The sequence below is a fragment of the Herpailurus yagouaroundi genome, unplaced genomic scaffold (assembly GCF_014898765.1).
Source record: "Herpailurus yagouaroundi ecotype Mexico unplaced genomic scaffold, PumYag 141, whole genome shotgun sequence".
In the NCBI taxonomy this organism is placed as follows: domain Eukaryota; kingdom Metazoa; phylum Chordata; class Mammalia; order Carnivora; family Felidae; genus Herpailurus; species Herpailurus yagouaroundi.
In genome coordinates this window covers 62471499-62492928 of record NW_024412396.1, presented here as the reverse complement: position 1 = coordinate 62492928, position 21430 = coordinate 62471499, and the positions used below count along the sequence as shown (strand labels likewise).

The following is a 21430-nucleotide window of genomic DNA, read 5'->3' as shown; positions in this document are numbered from 1 at the left end:
CTGCCATGATCTTTGGAAAGGCGTCCAACAAACCTCCTGTTTACGGTCTATTTGGAATATGGCTGCCCTTTGGCCTTGCTCTGTGTACACAATCCCAGGATACATTTTCCTTCAGGCAGCTGTGCTAGCTTCTTGTGCACTGAATAAAATGTAATTTGTCGAGATCTTGGCCAGATTGTCTGCCTTCACATAAACTAGCTTTTGAAATGACTTAAAATTACGGTCTCGCTTTTTCAAGAGTCGCTTGCTATTTTGTTTCATCATGTGGTTGGAGATGTACCATGCATAGCACCCCGACACTCTCTAGAACATGCTAGCTTGAACAAAAATGTGTATTTGAAAACACCAGGAATGAGCATTAGCCTATGAAGGCCTGGCACGTAATAAGCCATAAGTCCCCGATAAATACTCGACGGAATAAAGACCGAGTGAATGAATTTGTAATCCTTTGACCCATTTGTGGGTGGTTTTTTGCTGCTGTAGTTATGTATAATATATTTTTATCTACTTTTAGATTATTATGTAACTGTGCCTGTGTAATTATTATTTCAACTAGAACATATTCGAAATCTCCATTAACATGACTGAAGGGTATAAAATAGAATCCTTGGAGTTGTCAATTAGCTGATTTGTCTTGTGTTGCTTTTCTTCATTATTTCAGTGCAGCTAACGGTTCATTCAGCACATTTTAATTAAAAACAAACATATGTGGGTCTGCTAAGAACTCAAGTGTAGTGCAGTTAGACAGGGATGGCAAATATTTCTAGCAGTGACCATATGATATCTTCCATTCATCTCAGCAATAATCTTCCAAATCTAATTATTGGGAGGACGGCAGCTGCAGCCAGTTAGGCTTTTCTTTATTTTTACAGAGATGTGGGTTTTTTTTTCAGCCCGTTGCGTTGTAGAACATCAGCTGCTGCCGGAGTCCCTTCCAAGGCTGACATCCCAGCATCTACAAGACTTTCCTCCATCGAGACACTTCCCATTTGTTCCTGTCCACGTGCCTTCTGGCCTAAAGATGTTCCAGGGAAATGGCTAGCCCTCCGACAAGATCTCTTTCGCTTTGTACGGATATGTTAGGTCTATTACTGTGACCCGAAGGTTCTAACCATGGAGGATGTGTCACCAGGGAAGCCTCGGCAATAGATACGGCGTCACCTACATGAGAGCCGCCGCGTGCCAGGGGCTGGTCTGGAGCTTTGCAGACTCAAGCATGATTCCGTCAGCTTAGTCGCTGACTGAGGGCGCAGAGGAGAACGTATTCATTTAAAATGAGAATGATAACGGGGCGCCCGAGTGGCTCAGTCAGTTAAGTGTCTGACTCTTGATTTGGGCTCAGGTCATGACCGGAGAGTTCAAGCCCCTCATAGAGCTCTTTGCTGGGTGTGGAGCCCGCTTGAGATCGTCTCTCTCCTCTCTCTGTCTTTCCCACGCTTGTGCATGCTCTCTGTCTCTCAAGATAAATAGATAGATAGATAGATAGATAGATAGATAGATAGATAAGAATTATAACAATTAAGAAATATTCACTCCTATGGAGTGTCCCTCTAGTGTAATAATTGAGAACGGGGACTCTGGAGTCAGACTGCTGGAGGTCTAAAACTGTTTGTGCTGCCCACTAGCTGTGTGACCAGGGGGACATTGCTCAACTTCGCTGTGTGTGGCAGACTGACTTTAGGGTGGCCCCACGATCTCTGCTCCTAGGAGTCACGACCCTGTGTCATTCCCCTCCCCGCAAGTGTGGGTGGGACCCGTGATGTGCTTCTAACCAATGGAAGGTGGCAAAGGTAATGAATGGGATGTACATGATGAAGTTTATGTGATTATGTAAGAGCACAGCACCCATTCTGCTAGAGTCTCTCTCTGTCTCTCTGTCTCTCTCTCTCTCTCCTGGGACCTGTGCTTTTGGGGTGCTGAGATGCCACGTAAAAAGTCCAGCTACTCTGAAGCCACCATAGTGGAATGACCACATAGAGAGACCTCATCGAAATAGAGAAAGATGTCCAGGGAACCATCTGTCTTCCAGCCCTAGCTTCCAGCTCTTTGGATCTCTCCAGTCCGGGCCCCGAACAAGTGTGTGAAGTGGACTTCCAGATGATTCCAGCTCCACTCACATGCTGATTGCAACTGTAAAGAGATCCTGGTGAGAATCGCCCGGCGGAGCTCAGTCAACTCCCAGAACTGTGTGAGAGAAAAAGAAATGATGATTATTGTTTTAAGCCACGGTTTCAAGGTAGCTTTTAAAAAGATACACGTACCAAAACTCACATTAGAGTGTGTCTATGTGTGTGTGTGCGTGTGTGTGTCTATATAATCATACAGACGTATATTCTGTTTGACACACATATAGTCACACAGCTTGGTAACAAAAGGTATCAATGCTATTGTCACATTTACGATTATATCGCAGACGCTTGCCATCCTACAGTCAGCACACATGGTTTTGGTTATTTTGCAACTCCAGGATCCACGATGTGTGGTCATTTGTAATTTTGCTGAGCCATGAATTTGAGACTCAGGTTTGTGAGGGAGAGCATTTCTCACTGGTGAATGGTGCTAGCTAATTACCAGCACAAACAGGATTTTGTTTTCTGCTGGTCGTTCTTACGCAATACATCTTATGATGTGAGTTTTAAAACATGCTTTGGTGAAACAAAAGGCCCTGAAACATCTCTTAGTGGTGAAAATGAGGAAACAAAGAGGCCTGAGAGATCTACCCGCACCCCAGTAACAAGAATTTCGAAGAGTGGAGTGTCAAAGGTGACGGCAGTGTGGCTTATGATACGAAAGCAGTTGGAGGGGAGCAGGCCCCAAACCAGGAGCATAATGGATTAAGCCATTTTGGTGAGAAGTCTGATCAGAACATCGTAGTTTACAAAGTCATTAGAAGCCTGAAATCATCGTTCGTATTTTTCAGTTAAAATATAGTGCCTTTGGGGAGGAAATTATATGCTGTTTATATTCACCAGTTTGTGGGATATTTGAAGGCGTAGGGACATGTGTGTCCAGAATTTCAACAGAATGTAGTCCTGAAACTTCATATGTGACAGGCTTGTGCAGCGTTGAGGAAAGTGTAAGTCATGGTCCTTGTCCTTGAGACCCATACAGTTTAACCAGGTGATGGGTGAGGAGAGAAGAGGGGAAATAAGCTAACAATGTCAAGTTAAATATGATCATTCTCATGTATGCTGGTGAATGTCACCCATGCTAAGGTGGCATAGAGAATAGGGGCTTTTAGTTCAGAGGAGAAAGACGGAGAACTTTAGATCTCTCATAGGATAAAGTCCAAGCTCCTCGGCCTGGCATTCAAGGCCTTCCATAATCTCTCCCCAACCTTATCTCCGACTTTCTCTCTTAATATCCGCCATATAAAACAGCCGTCAAGTCAGTTTGGCTGATTCATTAAGAAATACACCTTGGGGCGCCTGGGTAGCGCAGTCGGTTAAGCGTCCGACTTCGGCCAGGTCACGATCTCGCGGTCCGGGAGTTCGAGCCCCGCGTCGGGCTCTGGGCTGATGGCTCCGAGCCTGGAGCCTGTTTCCAATTCTGTGTCTCCCTCTCTCTCTGCCCCTCCCCCGTTCATGCTCTGTCTCTCTCTGTCCCCAAAATAAATAAACGTTGAAAAAAAAAAAGAAAGAAAGAAATACACCTGCATCTGATTTACGCCCTCTTAAGTAGTTTGAAATAAAATAAAAGGGAAATGAGCGGCACACACACATAAAATAATTTTAGAATAGTACAATTTATGTCGCCTGTCAATTTTTTTTTTTTTTTAAACAGAAAACTCCTTAGCAGTACTAAGTGAAAAACCTCTCATGCATGACCTACCCTGCCCCTGCCCCTTCCCCTTCTGGCTGACTGGAGCAGAGTCAAGCCCCAAGGTCACCTTGGAAGCCACATGTTGAAGGTGACAGAGCCTCCAGGTCCCTGAATCGGTGTGTGCAGGAAGGTCACCTAGCAACCGGGAAGGCCCTCGTCATCTCTCACGTAAAGTGAGAAGTAAGCATCTGCTGTCGTTGGCCTTGGCAATCTCGGGTTTGTTTCTTACAGCAGCTAGCTTCTGGGGTAGTCTGCATCGTCTTAAGTGACATGGTCAGTGACTATGAAAGAGTGGGAGAAAGCTATCACTACCAGCGTCAAAACAGAGGTTACCAGGGGTGCCTGGGGAGCTCAGTCGGTTAAGCGTCTGACTTCGGCTCAGGTCATGATCTCATGGGCCGTGACTTCGAGCCCCGCGTCGGGCTCTGTGCTGACAGTTCACAGCCTGGAGCCTGCTTCGGATTCTATGTCTCCCACTCTCTCTGCCCCTCCCCTGCTCATGCTCTCTCAAAAAATGAATAAACGTTAAAAAAATTAAAACAAGCAAACAAACAAAAAAACCCAGAGGTTACCACCTGCACTGAGAAAAGGCTCACAGGACAGTTCCCATCAAGAGTATGGATTCTGGCACCAGACTGCAGTACTGGAAGCCATTTCTACCTTTCACTGGGTATGTAACCTTACGCAAGTAAGTGTGTTAGGTGGGGACATGGGGTTCTCCAGGGAAACAAAACCAATAGGATTTGATGGAGGGAGAGAGAAAGCGAGAGAGAGAGAGAGAGAGATTTATTTTAAGCAATCTGCTTATGTGATCGCGGTGGGTTAGCAAGTCCAAAATCTGATAGGGGAGGCTGGCAGGCTGCAGACACAGGAAAGAATGGCGGTTCAAGTTCAAAGGCAGTCTGCTGGCGGAATTTCTTCTTGCTCTTGGAAAGGTCAGCCTTTTGTTCTATTCAAGCTTTCAGTTGATTGGATAAGGCCTCCCCAGCATCATGGAGGGCAATCTGCTTTACTCAAAGTCCACAGATTTAAATGTAAATCTCATCCAGAAACACCCTCATAGAAACATCCAGAATAATGTTTAACCAACTATGTGGGTTCTGTGGCCCAGCCACTTAGGCCAGTTGGCCCAACCAAATGGACACGTAAAAGTAACCATCATAGGAAGTTACTCAGTCTCTCGGTGCCTCAGTTCCCTCATCTGCAAAATGGGGATAATAAAGAAGCTATCCTATTGGATGAACCTGAAGACCCAGTGAAGAAAGGCCTGTGTTTAGAATAGTGTCTGCACGTAGCACTCTTGACTATTATTAATAATTAGTAGTAGTTACTATTTCCACAGGCTTCAGCCATATGTTTTGCTCTGATGAAAAAGCTAAGAAAATAGTTAAGCAGGGCCACCAAGAATAATGGGTGTTCAGCTGAGAATACCACTGACATGAAGAAAGTCTTTATACATTAGAATTCTTACAGTGTAGAAACTCCAGACTTGTATACCAGCCTTTTGAGGCTGTATTGGCCACTCCTCCATTAGTGAGTGGCTATTTTTTTTCTCGTTGTTATTCCATGAATAAATTTTAATATATTCAATTTCCCCCATAAACTGTTTCTTTACTGCTCACATTAATGCAATATGGTGAAGACATTTGCATGACTAGAATCTTTTGCAATCTGCTGGAGCATTTCTCCTGCTTCGCTTTTCCTTCATTTCTGGTAAGAAAATTCATTTTTGCTTCACATGGTTTTGAATTAGCTGTCACTTCTCAGGAATGCAACGTCAGCATAAATCAAAAAGCTGATGGAGAGTGGAATGATTAAGAATCTGGCTTGGGGTTAGCCAGAATTGGGTGCAAGCCTTTCCAAGCCCTCGCTTCTTCACAAAGGACTATTGTGAGGGTTGAATGTGCAGTGCCCGGCACTCAAGAAGCACTAGGCAATTGGGAACTAGGATGGTTTTTTCCATTAGTAATTCTCCGTGTTGTGACAAGATCCCTCCTTGTGCTGGGGAGACCTAACATCCTGGGGCCTTGAATGACCATGTGGAAGAAATCACCTACCAACCAGGATTACCCCTGTTAATCTATTATATATGCAGGGAGTAAACTCCTATTATCATTAGTTTCCTGGGGCACCTGGGTGGCTGAGTCAGTTAGGCGTCTGACTTCAGCTCAGATCATGATCTCACTGTTCATGAATTTGAGCCCCTCGTCGGGCTCTGTGCTGACAGCTTAGAGCCTGGAGCCTGCTTTGGATTCTCTGTGTGTCTCTCTCTCTGCCCCACCCTCGCTTGTGCTCTGTCTCTCTCTGTCTCTCAAAAATGAGTAAACATTAAAAAAAATTCATTTGGGGTTTCCTTATTATAGCACCCGGTTTGTTGGGCACTATGCCTCACCTTAACCACTCTGGTCGGTTAATATTGCAAGAAGGCTGCCGCCATCCATGATGTTCTCTCCACCTCTGTGGGCTGCAGAAGCCTTGAATTTCTGTAGAAAGTGTCTGCTATGTAGCTTATTTACTCCCCGTATCTACTAGCCAATGACAGTGCCTCTCTTTTTATGGAAATGTCCTGCTTCCCCAGTTGGGCAATATTGTAGGTATTGATTTCAGGGTGCAAGAAATGTGATTTTTTAAATTTAATTTCTTTCTTGAGTTTCCATGCTACTGGCACAGCAGAATAGGAATTCTAGTTAATTTGAGGTTTTCCTAATTTCCTTAGGAGTTGTGTCTAAGTTCTGGGCTGTGGAGCTGAGCTTCTGGTCTTCAAGACCATCGTCTGGTGAGGACATCTTCGTTTCTGCTTGGCATTTCATTGGTAGTTAAGTGTGTAGTTTTCTCTCATTCTTGATTGTAAGGCTTCCCGCCGTTGGTCCCAGCCTCAGCATTTGCATGTTGCTTTCATGTGTGTGACGATAAAGAGGCTTGTGTGAGAGTCCACGGTGTATGGAAAGCCATCTGTGGGGCAATGGGTAGAAGAAGGGACTGAGCACACATAAAAAATCAGTTAATACTTTATAATATTTCAAAAATAGAATTCCACGACAAAAAGAAAGGCCCTCGAGGGCCAGAACTGTATCCTAACCGTATCCTGGTACACTATCCAGCAAATCAAATTTACCTCATTAAATATTTGCTGCTGGCATTAAATGATAAAGGATAGCCAATGGACCATAGAAGCAGAGGGAGGAAATTTGCCCAATCTTTTTGGAAACCAGTAACTTCTGTGGAAAGCTCTGTTATGGCCTGACTACATGTCCCTCCTAGTCTAGTCACACTGGAATAACCAATCTCCTTGTTTTCCTCTTGCCAGAAACAAGTAGACACACTCATAAAACATATGATATAGTTATTTCCAGACCCTGGACAGCAGGCCTATAATCCCTGAGAGAAGAGGAACAAAACAAGGGGGAAAGAACTATCGGGGAGCTATAAACTGAACGTTTCTCAGCATTCGCAATTATCTGGGAGACAATGATCTGAGTTCCATCTAGTCAAGGTGGAGAAAGCTCACTGACCACTCTCTTTGTTTTCTATGGCTACTGTAAAAAAGTGTTATACATTGAGTGACTTCAAACAGCATAAATTCATTATCTTACAGTTCTGTAAGTCAGAAGTCTGATGCAGATCTCACTGGCATAAAATCAAAGTGTTGGCATGGTGCATTCCTCTCTGGAGGATCTAAGGAAGAATTCACATCTTTGCGTCTTTCACCTGCTTCAGCCCACCTGCTTTCCTTGATTCACAGCCCCCTTTTTCCACCTCCAAAGTCAACAACACTGAGCTGAATCCTCACACTCTCTCCCTCTCTAGTTCTGTCCTCTGCCTCCCTCTTCAGTGTTTAAAAACTGTTGGATAAGCCAAGACAATCTTCCCATTTTAAAGTCAGCTGGTTAGGAAACTTAATTCTGGCTGCTCCCTTAATTCCCCCCTTGTCATGTATCCTAATATATTCCCGGGTTCCAGGGATCAAGATGTGGACATTTCAGGAGGGCTTTATTCTGCTTACTGCAACCACCGAGGGACTTATTAGAGACCTCAGAAGTCATGCCATAGTACTAGAGATAAACTAGCTCTAAGGTAATGGATACTTTAGATCCAACCTAACAAAGCTGTAAAATAAGTTAAAATGAATTAAGTTAATCTACAAGTAAATTAACACTTGCCAAAATAAATTCCAAACCTCTTTAAAGAAAGACAACACGATCCAGACACAAAATAGTGAGATGTTTATAATCACAATCAAAAGTTACTAGACATTCAAAGAAGCAGGAAGAGATGATTCATAACCAGAGGAAAAATAATCAATAGGAACAGACCCCGAAATGATAGCAATGATAGAATTATCAAACAAGGACTTTAAAATAGTTCTTATAAATACAGTCAAGAGGAAGTGAAATGAGGTAAGAAATGCAAACTATATAAAAGATGAATAGAATTTCAGTGGAACCAAATGAAATGACAAATTCAATGGATAAGTTTAATAAGGGATTGGACACTGCAGAAGAAAAGATCAGTGAACTTGAAGAAACAATAAAAGAAACTAGACTGAAACACAGAGGAAAAAATAATCTGAAAAAAATAAAAATAACGTTAGTGACCTGCAGGGTAAGATCAATAGTGAAATGGGAGCCCTAGAAAAGGGGCAACAGAAAATCTACTGGAAGAAATAATGGCCAAAAGTTACTCAAATTTAATAAGTAGAAACATAGGTCAAAGGGGGTCAATAAATACTAAGCAGAAAAAATACAAATAAAAGCACATCACGGGGCGCCTGGGTGACTCAGTCGGTTAAGCGTCCAGCTTCGGCTCAGGTCGTGATCTCGTGGTTCGTGAATTCGAGCTCCGCGTCGGGCTCTGTGCTGACAGCTCAGAACCTAGAACCTGCTTCGGATTCTGTGTCTCCCTCTTTCTCCGCCCCTCCCCTGCCCACACTGTCTCTCTCTGTGTCTCAAAAATAAATAAATGTTAAAAAAACATTTTTTTTTAAAAAGCACATCACAACACATCACAATCAAGTTGCTGAAAACCAGTGATGAAAATGTTCTTAAAAGAAGCCAGAGAAAGACACATTATAAACAGGGCTCAAGGACAAGAATATCCACAGACTTCTTGTCAGGAACAATGCAAGCCAGAAGACAATGAAAATGCATGGTCACAGTGCTGGAAGGAAAAAAAGGTCAAAGTAGAATTCTATATCTAGAAAAACTAACCTACAAAAATGAAAGCAAACAAAGGCTTTTCCTCTAGGAGACCTATACCATAAGAGATGTTAAGGTAAGCTTTTCAGGCAGACGAAAGTGATACCAGTTCGAATCTGGATCTGTACAAAGGAATGAACATTGGAAGTGGACAATGTGTGTATAAAGAGAAAGTATGTGTTTGGCAACAGTTGCATAAGGGACCCAAAGAGTGAAATGGAAGTATATTATTGTAAGATTCTTGGGTTGTACAGTGCAAGATATATCACGATTCGAAAGTAGACCATGATGTTAAAGCTGAATATTGTGAACTCTATACCCTACTCCACCGAAAAATAAAGCAGGTAGATATTGATAATAAGCCAGTAGAGAGAAAAACACTCAATCCAACAGAAAGCAAATGAAAGACAGGGTGTGTGTGGAAATAATAGATAACCAAGTAAAAAACAAAATAGCAAGATGGCAAACTTAAATCCAACCATATCAGTAACTACATTAAATGGAAACATTTTAATTAAAAGTCAGAGATTGTCAGGCTGGATAAGAAAGCAAGACCCAATTAAACATTGCCCACAAGAGATCTAATTTACATATAACAAAGATTAACAGAAAGGAATGGAAAAAGATATACTATGCAAATAATAACAAGAAATCTGAAGTGGCTATATTAATATCAGACAAGGTGAACTTAAGGATAAAGAATATAACCAAAGAAAGAGAGGGACAATTCACAATGATAAAAGATCAATTCAATAAGACAGCATAACAATACTAAATGTTTATTCACAGAGCTTCAAAATACACAGAACAAAACTGAAAGACCTGAGAAAATATTTTAAAATCCACAGTTATGAGTGATTTTGAAAATAAACATAGTGCGGTTTTCTTTTTCAACAATTGGTGATGGGGAAACTGGATGGCCATATGCAAAAGAATGAAGTTGAACCTGACACCACATACAAAAATTAACTCAAAATGGATCAAAGACCTCCCAAAAAAATCAAAGACCTAAATATAAGAGTTAAAACTATAGAACTTTGAAGAATGCACAGAGACATGACATAAAATAGGCAATGATTTTATGGATATGATACCTAAAGCATAGGTGACCAAAGACAAAATAAAGAGGTCTACATCAAAATTTAAAACTTCTGTACATAGAAGGATACTATCAACAGAGCAAAAAGGCAACATACGAGGGGCACCTGGGTGGCTCAGTCGGTTGAGCGTCTGGCTTCCGCTCACGTCATGATCTTGTGGTTTGTGGGTTTGAGCTCCGCATTGGGTTCTGTGCTGACAGCTCAGAGCCTGGAGCTTGTTTCAGATTCTGTGTCTCCCTGTCTCTCTGCCCCTCCCCTGCTCATGCTCTGTCTCTCAAAAAAAATAAATATTTTAAAAAATGATAAAAAATAAAGGCAACATATGAAATGGGAGAAAATACTTGTAAATTATATATCTGATAAGGGGGTTGATAACCACGATATATAAAGAACTCTTACAACTCAACAGTAAAAAAACCCAACAACCTGATTAAAAATGAGCAAAGAGGGGCCTGGGTGACTCAGTCGGTTGAGCGTCCAACTTCAGGTCAGGTCATGAACTCGTGATTTGTGGGTTCGAGCCCCGCATCGGGCTCTGTGCTGACAGCTCAGAGCCTGGAGCCTGCTTTGGATTCGGTGTCACCCTCTCTCTCTACCCCTCCCCTGCTCACGCTCTGTCTCTCTCTCCTTCAAAGATAAACATTAAAAAAAGTAAAAAACGGAAAATAACCAATGTTGGTGAAGATGTGGACACATTGAAACCACTCTGCATTGCTGGTGGCAATGTTAAATAGTCCAACTGCTGTGGAAAACAATATGATGGCTCCTCCAGTAATTAAACATAGAATTACCCTATGACCCAGCCAGCAATGTCATTGTGGGGTACACACACACAAGAATGGAAAGCAGGGACTTGAACAGATATTTGTACACCCATGTTCATAGGAACGCTATTCACAATAGCTGAAACGTAGAAGCAGTCTAAGTGTCCATCTCTAGATATGGGTAAACAGAATGTAGTCAGCATGGTACATAGAATATTATTGAGCCTTAAGAAAGAGGGAAAGTCTGACAGGTGCTACAACATGAACAGACCTTGAAGATATCCCACTAAGTGACATAAAGCCAGTGGCAAAAATACAAATACTCTGCGACCCCTCTAACATGAGGTCCCTAGACTAATCAAATTCGTAGAAGCGGAATGTAGAATGGTGGTGTTCAGGGTGGGAGGGGGGGTAGGGGGGAGGGTGGATGGGAAGTTGCTATTTAATGGGTAGAAAGTTTCAGTTTGGGAAGATGAAAAGCTCTGGAGAGGGAGTGGGTGCCGGTTGCACAACATGGTGAATCTACTAATGTCCAGGGGAGTGTATGCTTTCCAATGTTTAAGATGGAAAATTGTTTACTGTGTATATTACTACAATAAACAAAGAGGAAGGGGGGGAGGGGAGAGTTAAAAGGTTTGAAAAGAGAACCTCCATATGTTTTTGACTTTTTTCTTTCTTTCCTTCCTTCCTTCCTTCCTCCTTCCTTCCTTCCTTCCTTCCTCCTTCCTTCCTTCCTTCCTTCCTTCTTCCTTCCTTCCTTCCTTCCTTCCTTCCTTCCTTCCTTCCTTCCTTCCTTCCTTCCTTCCTCCTTTCCTCCTTCCTTTTCCTGTTTTTCCACATCAGAGGGAAATTCATATATTGCAGCCTGGCCCGGGTCCCCCAACTCTGCTCTAAGAGAACTTCCGTGTGCTAGAAATCTTCGGCCAAGGGGGCCTGTGGGTCTGTCGGTATGCTGGCGTGTGAATGTGTTTTTTTCTTACTTCCCAGTTTCATTTAGGGGACGGCACCTCACCAAGTGCTTAAACAGGAAGGAGAAATTGCCGACTCTGTTATTTTCTTTTACAACAGCTTCAAGATTCATGCTAAAGCTACCATTATCCTTTTTCCCCATTGGATTCTGAGGAGAGGGGACCTTTGGCTGGTTCTTGCGGCTGCAGACAGAGCCCCAGGCCTCCTGGTCCTTACAGGCTCTTTCAGTTATATGTAACCTGTCCTAAGGGGCGCCTGAGTGGCTCGGTCTGTTAAGTGTTGGGCTTCGGCTCAGGTCACGATCTCACGGTTTGTGGGTTCCAGCCCCGCGTCACACTCTGTGCTGACAGCTCGGAGCCTGGAGCTGCTTCAAATTCGGTGTCTCCCTCTCTCTCTGCCCCTCTGCCGCTCACGCTCTGTCTCTCTCTCTCTCAAAAATAAATAAACACTAAAAAAAAAAAAAAAGTAACCTGTCCTCCAGGGACCCTCTGTTTATCCATGGTTGCTCAAGTGAATTCAAGTGTTAGGCCAAATCCCAGACCTGGACACAGGCTTCCTTTCTGAATGACTGAATAAATGATTATTTTACCCAATAATTAATAGCCCCATGGATAGTTCATTCAACTTGGTAACAGTTCAAATCTGATGCCAAAGTGGTGCCTTTACATAGAGCAACAGAACTCTGGCATTGACATAATAAAATGGGAATAACAATAATAATGATATTGGCTAATATTTGGGGTACTATTCACGTACTGATTTACTTAATCCTCCACAATAAGGCAGGTTTTATGACTATTCCCATTTCACAGATGAGAAACCTCAGGCACGGAGTGGGGAGGTCCCTTTCACTGTTATGCGCTCATCCCTAAACTTGAATTCCTTTCTCGTGACACCCACTTTCACCAGGGAATGTCCCACTGGGAGTCAGACTAGTGTGAGGCTTGCTCTGCATTGCTGTCCTATTCAAGTTATTTTGCTAGGAAGCCATGGGAAACCGCCTCAAATTTGCTGAGGTAAGCATGGGAACTTGTTGGTGACCATGGGGTATAGCCAGTTGCAGGCACAGCTGTATCCAGGTGACCAAATGGCGGTTAATCTGTCTGTCTGTCTTTCTCTCACACACATGCACACACACGCTTTTTTGCACCTCTAGAGTCTGCTTACCTCTCTGCTGACAAAGTTAAAATGTCTAGCATCAAACCTACATCCAAAAGTTTAAATTCTGGTAGGAAGACAGAGCTTTTCCCCACCTTAGTAGTCCCAGCATGAATCCTGAATTTTGCAATTGTGTCTCATAAGCCTATCTTGAGTCACCCAATATACCTAAACCAATCACTGTGGTCAAGTGGAAGGAAACCCTGCATTGTCCTGACCCGAGCCAATTGTTCATCTTCGTGTCTGGGGGTTAGCGAGGGGCTTGGCTCAACTGTGTGAACCCAGGGTGGAAAAAATGCCAACTTAGATGCTATTATCCAAAGAAGGAGGGTGTGCGTGCGTGCAGGGCCGACCGATGTAACATTCGCTATTGAGGCCAGTAAATCAGTCAACGGTAGATAGACCCTGAATATCATCTGATTTCAAGCTGGAGTGCAGGGAATCTCCATTTTATTGGATTGGATATCCAGCATCCTGTGTTTTCCCTACAAAGCTTGCTGACCAAAGTTCTCCTAAAGATTCTAACAGCTTTAAATTCATGACTCATGGATCACCTAAGACACCGAGTCACTGCCATATTTTTACTTTCATTTTGATATTCATTCAACAGATACAGACGGAGCCCTAACTATACGTGGGGATCTTAAAACACAGAAGTGAATCAGTGTCAGGGCCCTCGCTTAACATTTCGGCCAGAGGCTTATGTCCGTTGCCATTTACTGTGGGTTTGCTTGACTTTGTAAATCACATGAAGCTTTTGCATTTAATGTTGGATTTTCCTATAACACCATGGACAGAATTTTAAGTAGTAGCAGGTAGTCAATACATGCTTGCTGATTGATTATATGACAGTGAAGATCCATCCTTCTGTATGTATTATTTCTTCTCTGTTGTTTATCTGCCCCTAGACCAACCAGGTCACGAGTGATGGAAACCTCAGCGATTTTTCAGGGGACAGTGATGTAATGCTATTCCCTATAGGTGGTGAAAGTGGAAATTACTTGCTGTGGGAACCCCACGTTTATTAAGCATTTGTGTGGTGGTAAACGTGTGTGGGAACAGGAAGTCTCACAACTGTCTTCCTTCCCTTTCTGTATTTTTGCTAACTTTGATCTGGAATTTTAATCTTATTGGGTGAAGTTATTTCTGGGGAGGGGTTCAAAGACTTTCCAGGATCTCTGCCTTTTTGAACATTAGCTTCTTTGTGGTGTGTTTTTTCCTAATTATTCCAAGTATAGTACAATGACCATGAAAGCAGGAAAAAAACATTTTATGTTCTTGAATTTGATTGCATATACACAGCTTCCATCTAGTACCTCTCTGGTTCTCAGGTTCATTTCAATGTCATTTTCTTTTTTTTTTTTTTTTCATATATGAAATTTATTGTCAAATTGGTTTCCATACAACACCCAGTGCTCATCCCAAAAGGTGCCCTCCTCAATACCCATCACCCACCCTCCCCTCCCTCCCACCCCCCATCAACCCTCAGTTTGTTCTCAGTTTTTAACAGTCTCTTATGCTTTGGCTCTCTCCCACTCTAACCTCTTTTTTTTTTTTTTTTCTTTTTTCCTCCCCCTCCCCCATGGGTTCCTGTTAAGTTTCTCAGGATCCACATAAGAGTGAAACCATATGGTATCTGTCTTTCTCTGTATGGCTTATTTCACTTAGCATAACACTCTCCAGTTCCATCCACGTTGCTACAAAAGGTCATATTTCATTTTTTCTCATTGCCACTTAGTACTCCATTGTGTATATAAACCACAATTTCTTTATCCATTCATCAGTTGATGGACATTTAGGCTCTTTCCATAATTTGGCTATTGTTGAGAGTGCTGCTATGAACATTGGGGTACAAGTGCCCCTCTGCATCGGTACTCCTGTATCCCTTGGATAAATTCCTAGCAGTGCTATTGCTGGGTCATAGGGTAGGTCTATTTTTAATTTTCTGAGGAACCTCCACACTGCTTTCCAGAGCGGCTGTACCAGTTTGCATTCCCACCAACAGTGCAAGAGGGTTCCCGTTTCTCCACATCCTCTCCAGCATCTATAGTCTCCTGATTTGTTCATTTTGGCCACTTTGACTGGCGTGAGGTGATATCTGAGTGTGGTTTTGATTTGTATTTCCCTGATAAGGAGCGACGCTGAACATCTTTTCATGTGCCTGTTGGCCATCCGGATGTCTTCTTTAGAGAAGTGTCTGTTCATGTTTTCTGCCCATTTCTTCACTGGGTTATTTGTTTTTCGGGTGTGGAGTTTGGTGAGCTCTGTATAGATTTTGGATACTAGCCCTTTGTCCGATATGTCATTTGCGAATATCTTTTCCCATTCCGTTGGTTGCCTTTTAGTTTTGTTGGTTGTTTCCTTTGCTGTGCAGAAGCTTTTTATCTTCATAAGGTCCCCGTAATTCACTTTTGCTTTTAATTCCCTTGCCTTTGGGGATGCGTCGAGTAAGAGATTGCTACGGCTGAGGTCAGAGAGGTCTTTTCCTGCTTTCTCCTCTAGGGTTTTGATGGTTTCCTGTCTCACATTCAGGTCCTTTATCCATTTTGAGTTTATTTTTGTGAGTGGTGTGAGAAAGTGGTCTAGTTTCAATCTTCTGCATGTTGCTGTCCAGTTCTCCCAGCACCATTTGTTAAAGAGGCTGTCTTTTTTCCATTGGATGTTCTTTCCTGCTTTGTCAAAGATGAGTTGGCCATACATTTGTGGGTCTAGTTCTGGGGTTTCTATTCTATTCCATTGGTCTATGTGTCTGTTTTTGTGCCATCAATGTCATTTTCAAGGTGCCTGCCAAAATTATAGTCATTCCAATCCAAGTTAATATACATTTAGGAAGTAAGTTGGTTCATTTTGATTTAAACACAGGACTTCAATATCCATGTTTACACGACTCAACACTTCTAGTATAGCTATTGGAGAGTTAGGCTACTGCACGTTATTTAATATATTTATTAATTCATTTATCAAGTATTTACTGAACACCTCTCATACATGAAGGTGGTCAAAGGTACAAACTTCCAGGTATAATATAAAATAAGCAAGTCTTGGGTTGTAATGTACAGCCTGGTGATGGCAATTAATTAATAACATGTATACTTGAAAGTTTCTCTGGTGCCTGAGTAGCACAGTCGGTTAAGCGTCCGACTCTTGATTTCGGTTCAGGTCCTGATCTCATGGGTTCCTGAGTTCAAGCCCCACATCGGCTCCAGGCTGATAGTGTGGGACATGCTTAGAATTCTCTCTCTCCCTCTCTCTCTCTGCTCCTCCCTGCTTGTGCTCTCTCTCTCTGTCTCTCTCAAAAATAAATAAATACACTTAAAAAAAAGTTTCTAAGAGAGTGGATCTCAGAAGTTCTCACTGTAAGAAAAAAAAAATGTCATTACGTGTGTCATTATGTGTGGGACAGATGTTAACTAGACTTCTTGTGGTGATCATTTGGCAAAATATACATACCTGTCAAATCATTACGTTGTGCATCTGAAACTAATATAATGTTATATGTCAATTATATCTCAAAATAAAGAAATATATTCATTAATTAATAGGGTCATACGTCACGTTCTATGAAGAAATGTAAAGCAGGGTGTGGGGCAGAGTCGGGGGAGGGCTCTTAGATTGGCCAGCGCATCAGTCAGCGGGGCCTGCTGTAACAAAGTATCACAGACTAGGGGGCTTAAACCACACAAATGTACTTTCTCATAGTTCTAGAGGTTGGAAGTCCAAGATCAAGGTATAGGCAGGTTTGGTTTCTTCTGAAGCCTCCCTTTGGAGGACAGATGGCCGTCTCCTTGCTCTGTGTTCACTTGGTTTCCTCCCTGCACGTGCGTGTCTGGTGTCTCGGTCTGTGCCAATCTCCTGTTCTTCTAAGGACACTGGTCATGTTGGATTAGTGTCACCCTTACAAACCCATGTTAACGTCATCACATTTTTAAAGGCGTTGTCACCAAATAAAGTCACATGCTGAGATATTGAGAGAGAGAGAGCTTCAACACATGAGTTTTGGGAGGACACAACTCAGCCCAGAGCAGGGGCCTCAGGGAAGACCTCTCTGAGAAGAGGAGACATCTGAACAGAGACCTGAATGAGGAACAAGTCATAGCTGTTGGGTGAGCCTTCCTGGGGGGACAGCGCCCCTGGCAGGGGGGACAGTGAGTGCACAGGTTCGAGGCTGGAATGTCAAGGCAGGGATGATGGCCAGAGCTCAGTGAGGGAGCGCAAGTTTGTCACAGGTTCAGGCAGAGGCCAGCTCATGAGGAACCTTGGAGGCGAGGCGAGAACTTAATTTTTTTCTTTTCTTCTCACTGTCATAGGAAGTCATGGGAGCATTTTGAGCAAGTCGGAGGCATAATCTCACATATGTTTTTAAAGGATTATTTTAAAATTCACAACAGATTTTCTGTAGACTCCCAAGAATTCAGTGGGAAAGATTATACTAATCATGAAACCCAGCAAAGTTCTCAGAATAGTTAAGATGCAGACCCCAGAGGTTACTCTCCACTGATTTTTTTTTTTTTTTTTTTTTTTTTAGCAATTCCTTCTCTCAAGGGTTAAGGTATCAGCTAAGAATTGTTTGGAATACTGGATTACTGCCAAGACTTCTACTGCTACATTCACTGATGCTGAATTTATAACAAGGGAAATATCTGGCTCGATTTGTATATATGAAAGAATACTCTTTTCTTGAAGAAAAACGTGGGTTAAGATGATCTGGTCTGTATTTATTCATAAGGAGTGATGTTAAATTGATATCACTTGGGACAGCTCGAGTCAGGGGAAACTCTGAGGTGTCCCTTCTCTGTTTGACAAAGGTACAAGAGAGCGAATAGCAATTACTTTGGAAGTTTTGAGCAACTTGTTGCCCCAAAATAAGGGATGTCCACAAAGCACTTCCTATGCACCATACATACGCAGACCTTCTCCTGAATTAATCAGACTGGGCATTCTCAAGCCCCACGTACAGGGGCCAGGACACTGGATTATACTACAAACCATCAAGGTATTTCTTAAGGTGCTTAAAATGGCCACATCCATTTTTAGAGCGCATTTATGTTGTACTCAGATGCAAGCCCAATACTCAGTAGAAAACATATCCATTGAATAGATTAGTAGCCATTTTCATGGGAACTTGTAAACACCAAGCATCAATCTTCACTCTATCTCCGCTGAACTTTGTGACTGAGGGCTGCCTTCCAGGATCCGTAAAAAGTTTCCTCATGTATAAAGATATCACACACACACACACACACACACACACACACACAGAAACTTCCTACTGAAAGAACCTAATTAGAGTTAGTAAAATTTTAGCTGAGGTCAGTTACATTTCAAAAATAACACTCGATCACTTTTTCAGTCTTTCTTCTCTTTGAAACTCAGTATCTGTTTTATGAAGGGGGGCATGGTAAGTATGACCTAAGCATGAACAAAGGTAACCTGTCAATGCCGTGAAAATCATTAGAGATCATTGGAAACAACTTTAATACGAATATGAAACCTTCCCTCACCGCCTTCCGCCCCCAGGGACAGAAAACGGACTAACCTGTTCTGGCCAAATAATGAGAATCATATATGTGTGAATAAAGTCCTTAGTCCTTGGATTCCTGTATCTAAAGTGTGTTTGAACATTCCCCTAAAGACTGTCTTCAGACACCCGAAGAAACCAAATGCACAAAGGACCACAATACCTTTTCCACGGTCTTGGTACCAAAGGATAGAACGCAGAGCATAAGCCAGCAGGCTTCGGTCAAGTTCTCAGTCAAGGATTCGGAGGCGATCCTCGGTGGCTGACTTAGAAGGACGGTTGCAGCAGTAATGTTGCTTCATTTGCTTTAATAAGCAGAGTTCGAGATTATTTATGATAACACAATCAGTGGAATGTGTCCCGTGCATTCCGAAAACGCGAAGCCTCACTTTTGAGTCTGGCTATTAAGTCCTTGCTGTGAAAGGGTGGCAAGTGTTATTAAACTGTTAGATTAGCAAGGTTCTACTGCATTTTCACTTTAAGCCAGAGTGCTTTCACAGCTGAGCTATAATGCTCTGAAAATGCCTACATAACAAGATCCAGACCTGGAGCTGAATCCCAAATGGTAGACGGCCAACGGCATTTATACACTATTACCTTGCTGAAGCCATAAAAAGTCAGCGCGTCTGAAAAGACACTGCGCCTAAATCCAAAGACATAGAGGAAGCCAACGCAGGAAATAGGGGCTCTTTCCATAATAACATACCTTTACAGGGCGGGAAGTCACTTCCATTTTCTAGAGAATACCAGCATGAACTCCAATCCCTTCTTAAGAAGGCAAGTAGAAAGAATGAGCCTAAATTATCCTATTGATGACTAAATGTTACATTTAGCTCCCTGGCGTCCATGGAACAGAATTTCAAGGAATCGCATGTAGCCTGCTGGCCAAGTGGACTTCTCGCATACTTGAGTAAACACGAGGTTTCCTAATAAGCTGCCTTTCTGAGAAATCTAAAGTATTAAGTGCTTAAGTTCCCGAAAACTTGAATTTATCAGGCAGGAAAAGGCATCCAATTATAAAACAATAGGGCTAGAAAGAAAACCCAAATGCACCTTACGGCAGATAGCTAAAGGAGTTTGAGAAATCACATTTCAGAAAACTACATCACAGTTGCCAGTTCAGGCTCTACTTTGCTAAGGTGCCCGGATCCACGAATAGGTTGAGTCTTGCACAAGCCCCATTTGCCTGGCTTGATTCAAAGTAGTCCGTGACTTCCAGTCCTCGCGTGATTACTGCGGTTGACAGGCGTGACCCTGGCCGCTGGCTGGGAAACAAAGAACAACGAGACCTGGCCTTGGGCTTAGGGCGTCGGAAGTGAATGTGTGCACTTGCAGCAAAGGTGAGAAATGGTGGTGGGATTTTAGGGGTAGGTTTAACTATAAAGTTAGGAAGAGTTTAGGGACTTGTGACCTAGGACAGAAAACTAATTTTTTCCCTTTGCTTCATTACTTGAGATAGCTTCTCAGGAGAGTTTAGGGCAGGGCCAGTGTGGCAGCCGCGTTCCTGAGTCACATTATCAAGAATGTGGCGTCTAAAAAGATGAATGAGGGACGCCTGGGTGGCTCCGTCGGTTAAGGGCCCGACTCTTGATTTCGGCTCAGGTCATGATCTCATGGTTCGTGGGATTGTGCCCCACGTCAGGCTCTGTGTTGAGCGCGGAGGCTGCTTGGGGTTCTCTCTCTCTCCCTCTCTCTCTGCCTCACCCCCTTCTCTCTCTCTCTCTCAAAATAAATAAATAAACTTTTTAACAAAATAAAAAGAGGAATGAAATCTATCAGTAACTGCCTGGGCGGCATCCAAAGTGACTTAGGGGGAAGCTACTCCTGTTTCCTAGGCGGATGAATGGTGACATTTCATTGGCTATCTTTGCGAACTTTTGAGATGCTAAAATGAAATGAAACCTTTGCCCATGACCCGAAGCCACAGTCATTGTTTGGATAATATGTACAAGCTCCAAGAATTCTTTGGATGCTAATGGTTCCGTTATTTCACAAACTGACATTTTAGTACATTGATGTCCTTGAGTGTATTGCCTAGAAATGTTTTAAAATGAGGAAAGCCTGAAAAAAATAGAATGAATGTCGTATCGTAAAGAGAATAAATAAAAATAAGTTTCTGGCTGGGTATCTGTTATCACATCACCAAGGAATGACTGGGTAGATTTTTCACTGTATTGGGCGACTTGTATAACTAATTTTAATGAGGGCTCCCTGACTTGCACAGGGTTTGCCTGGCAGTTAGGTCCTTGAGGGCTACCTCAGAGTGAATGACAATCGTCCCTCAAAAAAAGTGGAAGCTGGTAGAGTGTGTAGGCAGGGGCCATGACTGCCAATGGCCAATGGAGAGACGCACCATAGGTATTACCTTACGTCAGTTCGCCCAGAAATGAACTTGGAGAGGCGTATTCATGTGCGAGGAGCTGTTCCCTGGGGCAAATCAGTGTGGGGGGGTAGGGAAAGGTGGGAAGGACAGACAGGCAGGACAGAGAACAAGAAGAAGCCAAGCCAGGAGCCATTCAGACCAAGTCCCCGCCTTGGCCTGCCCCTGGGAGAGTCGTGGAATACAAGTTATGCCTCAGACCTTGTCCTCACTCTGGGCCAAGAACTGGACTTTCACGGTGGGCACCAGTCAGTCATTGATCAAGGCGCCCCCCCCCCCACGCCGCCCAAGGAAAGTGTAAGTTTCCGGGCACTTCTGAGTGGAGTCTTCTGAAGGGTCCCTCACGGGTGCCAGCTGCTGGAAGCAAACATATAAGCCAGGAACAGGGCATCTAAGAATGGAAAAAGGATTTTGAGGGGGGCAGGTGGAGCCCCAGCGCTGCTCACCACATGTACTAAAGCCTGTGGACGGGAGAAGAAATCGATGTTTCAGAGATGAGCCCAAGGGTCTAAGGGAGACACCAA

At 43.0% G+C, this 21430-nt stretch overlaps 1 long non-coding RNA gene across 1 annotated transcript; it reads right to left on the bottom strand.

The window, feature by feature from the left end:
* Positions 1 to 1445: 1445 nt before the first annotated feature.
* LOC121032173 (uncharacterized) lies at positions 1446 to 20105 on the bottom strand. The gene is made up of 3 exons (XR_005791129.1): positions 19233 to 20105; positions 6189 to 6774; positions 1446 to 2184 (listed from the first exon to the last, which is right to left on the bottom strand). It is a non-coding gene; the product is annotated as an uncharacterized LOC121032173 (long non-coding RNA).
* Between the last annotated feature and the right edge of the window lie 1325 nt (positions 20106 to 21430).